Source organism: Mauremys mutica, chromosome 17, assembly GCF_020497125.1.
Source record: "Mauremys mutica isolate MM-2020 ecotype Southern chromosome 17, ASM2049712v1, whole genome shotgun sequence".
Classification (NCBI taxonomy): domain Eukaryota; kingdom Metazoa; phylum Chordata; order Testudines; family Geoemydidae; genus Mauremys; species Mauremys mutica.
In genome coordinates, this window is record NC_059088.1 from 2,896,744 (window position 1) to 2,902,491 (window position 5,748).

Consider the following 5,748-nt stretch of genomic DNA (forward strand, 5'->3'; position numbering starts at 1 on the left):
AAAGAACTCCTGCCTTTTTTCTATCTAGCGGTTTGGGGGCACACTCAGCCCTGTTGCTGGTGCTCTGTCCAAAAATACACCAAATACAATTGGCTTTTACAAGGTGCTGCTTGTGTGGCCATGGTGTGGTCCAGTTATGGGAAATGTGAGTGAAGTAGTTAAAATGTAATGGTACTGGAGAAAGAGCAGGATCGAATAACTCCCACCCATTTCCTTTCAGGCTACTGGGAGTGTATCTGGAAGCGTCTCTGGGGTGAGTATTCACAGTTGTTTTGCTGTCCAGCTGCCTTATATTATTGAATACCTCTTCTCAAGCCCCAAGGCTGAGCCAAGTGGTCACCTAGAAAAGCCCAGACAGATGTGAAAGGATTAAGGCAAAAGACAGAGCAATGGGCTTCTAAATCCCAGAGGGGGGTGTCAGAGTTAATCCAGGTGTTCTTTGCAGTGTCAGTTCTCCCATTATCCCAATAGACGGTTTGTTGGGCCTCTCTAGGCTCTGTTCTCTACAATGGTGATAAGAACCACTTCTCAGTGGAGTCAGACACACTGGCAGCTGTGATTCCCTGGGAATTGTCTCATTCTGCACCTCTGGAGTGGGGATAATAGTGTCACCACAAACAATCATATACATGGTCTCAACCACACCAGGGAGCAGCTCCCCAGCAGATGTAAATCGGCCTCGCGCCACTGAAGTCAACAGAGAAATGCCAGTTTACACCAGTATAGAATTTATCCCATTTTAAAAAAATGGTTTCCTAACATAGAAGCCAACGAAGCATGTGGGGATGTAAGAAATATTTCAGTAGAAGGGAAGCCGGAAATCAACCAGGTAGCTGGGAAATTTCCTACCCCAGTAGCTGCTTCGCTCAGCCACTGCCACGATACCAGCATCATTTCAACGAGATCGGAGAAAGAGCAGCACTAAATCACTCCTGCCGTTGTCTGCCTAGCGGTTTGGGGGCACATTGAGCCCTGCTGGTGGTGCTCTGCCCATAGATACTCCAGAGGCAGTTGACTGTGAGAGTCTGTAAAGTATCAGAGGGGTAGCCGTGTTAGTCTGGATCTGTAAAAGCAGCAAAGAATCCTGTGGCACCTTATAGACTAACAGACGTTTTGCACCATGAGCTTTCGTGGGTGAATACCCACTTCTTCAGATGCAAGAGTCTGTAAAGTGATTCTGGTGCATTTAAGAGTGACCAATCAGACGAAATGAAGGAAGGCAAAGAGAAGAAAGAAAGGCACAGAGAGGGGCAGCGACTCATCTAAAGTCACCAGGAAAGTCAGCAGCAGAGCCCAGAACAGATCCCCAAGCTCTTGTCTCCCAGCCCAGCTCCCTTTTTACCAGACCACACTGGCTCCCGTTTCCCAACCAGCAGCCGTTTGAGTCCAATTCCTTTTAGGGCATCATTCTCATTTCACTGCTGCCAGAGAAAGAGCAGCGACTAGTAATTAATGTTTTAGTAACTTGCTTTTTTCCTGTAGGTTGATGGAGGACTTGGAGGTGGCCTGTCTGTGAGTATTCAGAATTTACTCTCCTTTGGGGCTTTTACATTAGTTTGGGACCTTTAAATCAGATTAAGCATAGGAAGGCCATTGGCCTCCAGAGGTGGGCTCTGAGGTCAGGCTAGCTGAGAGAGGCTGGGGAGTCCAAAGACAAGCAGCACAATCTATTTAATTGACCACAGAGACAGATAAGAGGTGACTCGATCCTGGTATACAGGTAACTGCAGGGGGAAGGGACTTCTGATGGGAGATGGCTCTTTAATCAAAGAAAGGAAGAAAAGATCCAATAAGCTAAAACCAAAGCTAGACAAACTGAATGAAGAGAGAAGGTGCTAATTTTAATAGTATTCGTTAACCTTAGGAACGATTAACCCAGGATGTGGTGGAGTCTCTGACAATGTCTATGCCAGAGACCTTACAGCGGCATGGCTGTACCGATGCATCTCTGCCACTGTAAGATCTCTCGAATAGCCGCTCTATGCAGATGGGAGAGAGCTCTCCCATCGATGTAATGAAACCACCCCAAATGAGCCGCCGGAGAAGCTCTCCCACCAACATAGCGCTGTGCACACTGCTGTTTGTGCTGGGAAAACTTATGTCACGTAGGGGGGTGTTTTTTTCACACCCCGGGCCACATAAATTTTGCCAAAAATATGGTAATGGAGATAGGGCCTTAATCACCGAAAGCCTTTAAATCTCGATGGGATATGTTCATAAAAGGCATGCTCGAAATACAACAGAAGTTATGGGCTACATGGAGGAATCATATGTGATAGGGTGACCAGAAAGCAAGTGTGAAAAATCGAAACAGTGGGTGGGGTGTAATAGGTGCCTATATAAGGAAAAGCCCCAAATATCACGACTGTCTCTACAAAATCAAGACATCTGATCATCCTATTGGCTGAGATTCTGTACCCTGTGCTATGCAGGAGGTCAATCAAGAAAATAATCCCTTTGTAATAATTCTAACCAGCTTGAATTCTTATCCCGAGCAGTAGGGAAACTGTAAAACTCTGGAGATTAATCCAGGCACTGAGAAAGAAGGGCAATGGGAACATTGCCCATCACAGAGCTGTCTGGAGACATCTCTATACCACAGACTTCTGCTGGAAAAGCCGTGTTGGTTTGGGGACCAAAGATATTTGACATCAGACTGAAGTGGCTTTGCTAGCAAATGTCCCTAGTGGAGATACTTTCATAGCAGCAAAATCGTGCGTTTGCCGTATAGATCATTTTGCTCAGAGAGAGCTAGAATAAGCTACACCGACAAAAGTGCAGTAGTACGCTGGGATCACCATACTGACACGGCGCTGCTAGTGTAGCCGTGGTGTGGTTAAGCTATGGACAATGAGAGGGAATTCTGATGCCATTGGAGAAAGAGCAACAGCAATTAACTCCCAGCAATTTCCTTGCAGGCTTCTGGGAGAGTAGCTAGTTTCCTGTTTTAGGGTGAGTAATCACATTTGCTTTGTTGTGAGGATGTTTTATATTATCCCAGCCCCTCTTAGAAAGCCCAAACCCTGCAGAAGTGTCAGTTGGAATATGTGCAAGGACTGGGATAAAAAACAGAGCAATGGGCTTCTAAATCCCAAAGGGGTTAATCCAGCAGTTAATCCACATGTTTTATGCAGTTTCATTTCCCCTCTAATACTAGTAGCCGGTTTGTTCCATCTCTGTGGGCCTGTTCTTTAGAACCATCTGAAGAATCACTTGCCACTTCGCAGGGGCGTGCGCAGGAATTTAAATTTGACCCCTTTTGGGGTGGGGCACAGAAGCTCACGCTCCTCCCTCCCCAAGCCGTCCCCAGGGGGATCTCGCTGTCCTCCCACCCCAACCCACCCGGGTCCAGCCCCGGCAGGAACTTGATATTCCCTGCCTCCACGGCCCCGGTCCCAGAGAAGTTTTCTGTCCCCAATGACTATGGGGGGGGGGGGGTGCTGTGACCCTGATTGCCCTCCCACCCCTGCTAGTTGGAATCATACATGCTGGGAGCTGTGATTCGCTGGGAATCCTGTCATTCGGCTCCAGCGCCTTGGCATAATAGTATCACCATGGACAATCACAAACACACTCTTAACTATACAATGGAGCAGGTCCCCAGCATGTTGAAATCAGCCTCTCTCCCCCGACGTCAAAATTCCAACCAACTCGAATTCTTATCCTGAGGAGCCAGAAAACTGCCAAACTCTGGAGGTTAATCCCAGCACCGAGAAAGAAGGGCAGTGGGAATGTTCCCCATCACAGAGCTGTCTGGAGACATGTCTACACCACAGACTTCCCCTGGCACAGTGGTGTTGGTCTGGGGTAGGAAGATGTTTGGTCCCTGGCTGACATGGCAAAAACCCCTCATGTAAGACACAGTTATACCAGCAACACTGTGCTTTTGCTTGCATAGCTTATTTTGCTCAGGAGGGAGTAGAATAAACTGCAACGATAAAAGTGCACCGGGATAGCTGTAGTGACAAGGTGCTCCTAGCGTAGCCATGGTGTGGTTCAGCTATGGACAATGTGAGGGAATCCGTTACATTTTGATGGTATTGGAGAAAGCGCAGAATCAAGTAACTCCCAGCAATTTCCTTGCAGGCTTCTGGGAGCTTATATGCAAGAGTTCCACGGGTGAGTATTCAAAGTTGCTTTGCTGTCAGGCTGTCTTATATTATCACAGAACCTCTTCAGAAACCCCGGTGCTGAGCCCAGTGGTCAGCCAGAAAAGCCTAGACAGATGTGAAAGGATTAAGGCAAAAGGCAGAGCAATGGGCTTCTAAATCCCAGAGGGGGGTGTCTGAGTTAATCCAGGTGTTCTTTGCAGTGTCACTTCTCCCATTATCCCCAGAGCTCGTTTCTGAGGTCTCTGTGGGCTCTGCTCTTTACCGCCATGATAAGAACCAGATCCCAGCAGAGTCAGACTCACTGGCAGCTGTGATTCACTGGGACCCCTCTCATTCTGCACCTTTGGACTGGGGATAATAGCATCACCACGGACATTCGTATACACGGTCTCAACTACACCAGGGTGCAGGTCCCCAGCAGATGTAAATCGGCCTTGCACCACTGAAGTCAACAGAGAAATGCACATTTACACCAGAAAAGAATTTATCCCATTTTAAAAAATGGTTTCCTAACATAGAAGACAATGAAGCATGTGGGGATGTAAGAAATATTTCAGTAGAACGGAAGCCGGAAATCAATCAGGTAGCTGGGAAATTTCCCACCCCAGTAACTGCCTGGCTCAACCACTGCCACGAAACCAGCATCATTTCAACGAGATCAGAGAAAGAGCAGCACTAAATCACTCCTGCCCTTGTCTGCCTAGCGGTTTGGGGGCACACTGAGCCCTGCTGGTGGTGCTCTGCCCATAGATACTCCAGAGGCAGTTGACACTGAGAGTCTATAAAGTGATTCTGGTACATTTAACAGTGACCGATCAGACGAAATGAAGGAAGGCAAAGTGAAGAAAGAAAGGCCCAGAGAGGGGAAGTGACTCACCTAAGCTGAAATGAAGTCTGCACTAGGGGCTTTTGCCAGACTCACCCCTTCCCCCAAGCGTGCACCACCCTCGCTCCCACTCCCTCGCCCCCAGCACCTCCTGCCCACCGCTGCACACTGCTGGGGCAGAGGGAGGAGCTGATCGGTAGGGCTCTGACTCCTCTATGACTCCCTTTCCCAGTCTATCAATAACACAGTTTGCAAGGGGCACTGATGTAAAATGCACCCAGCTGGCTGGGGATGGAAAGGGGTGGAATTCCTTCAGGGTATGGGGGGCGGGTACTTGTCTTATTCCCAGTGGATTACTGGGAATGTAATTGCTGTTTGCCATCTCTCCCTGGCCCTGCAGGACCTGTGTTGGTGAATTAATAAGAGACACGCTGATGAAACCAGATTTGATGAACCGTCGACGATGCCATTACGCTTCCCGTGCTGCTGCCTCTCACCTCTCCTGACCAATCAAAGGCCACATGAGAATCATAAATCATACTGATTGGGACTCTAACTGATTACTGTGCTGTTCATTGATTGTGGTGTCTTTCAGTGTAACAGAGGGCAAAGAGCTCTGTCCCTCTGTTGCCCTGGGGAATGCCAAGAGCTTTGCAAAAATAAAAATAAATGCAACTGCATAAAAAGCTTTGGGATTGCTCCTGTTTTAAATGTTTCTCTGTAAATTAATTTTACTTGCAGACTGGCACGGGATTTGCTTCATTCCAAGGGCATGACTACACTTCAGCCCTATGTTAGTAATTACAGTGG

General features: G+C 47.8%; 1 long non-coding RNA gene across 1 annotated transcript; it reads left to right on the forward strand.

Annotated features, from left to right (window-relative positions):
- Window positions 1-220: 220 nt before the first annotated feature.
- LOC123351570 lies at window positions 221-5,489 on the forward strand. Its single transcript, XR_006574038.1, has 5 exons — window positions 221-253; window positions 1,483-1,512; window positions 2,919-2,952; window positions 4,087-4,119; window positions 5,339-5,489. It is a non-coding gene; the product is annotated as an uncharacterized LOC123351570 (long non-coding RNA).
- The last annotated feature ends 259 nt before the right edge of the window (window positions 5,490-5,748 follow it).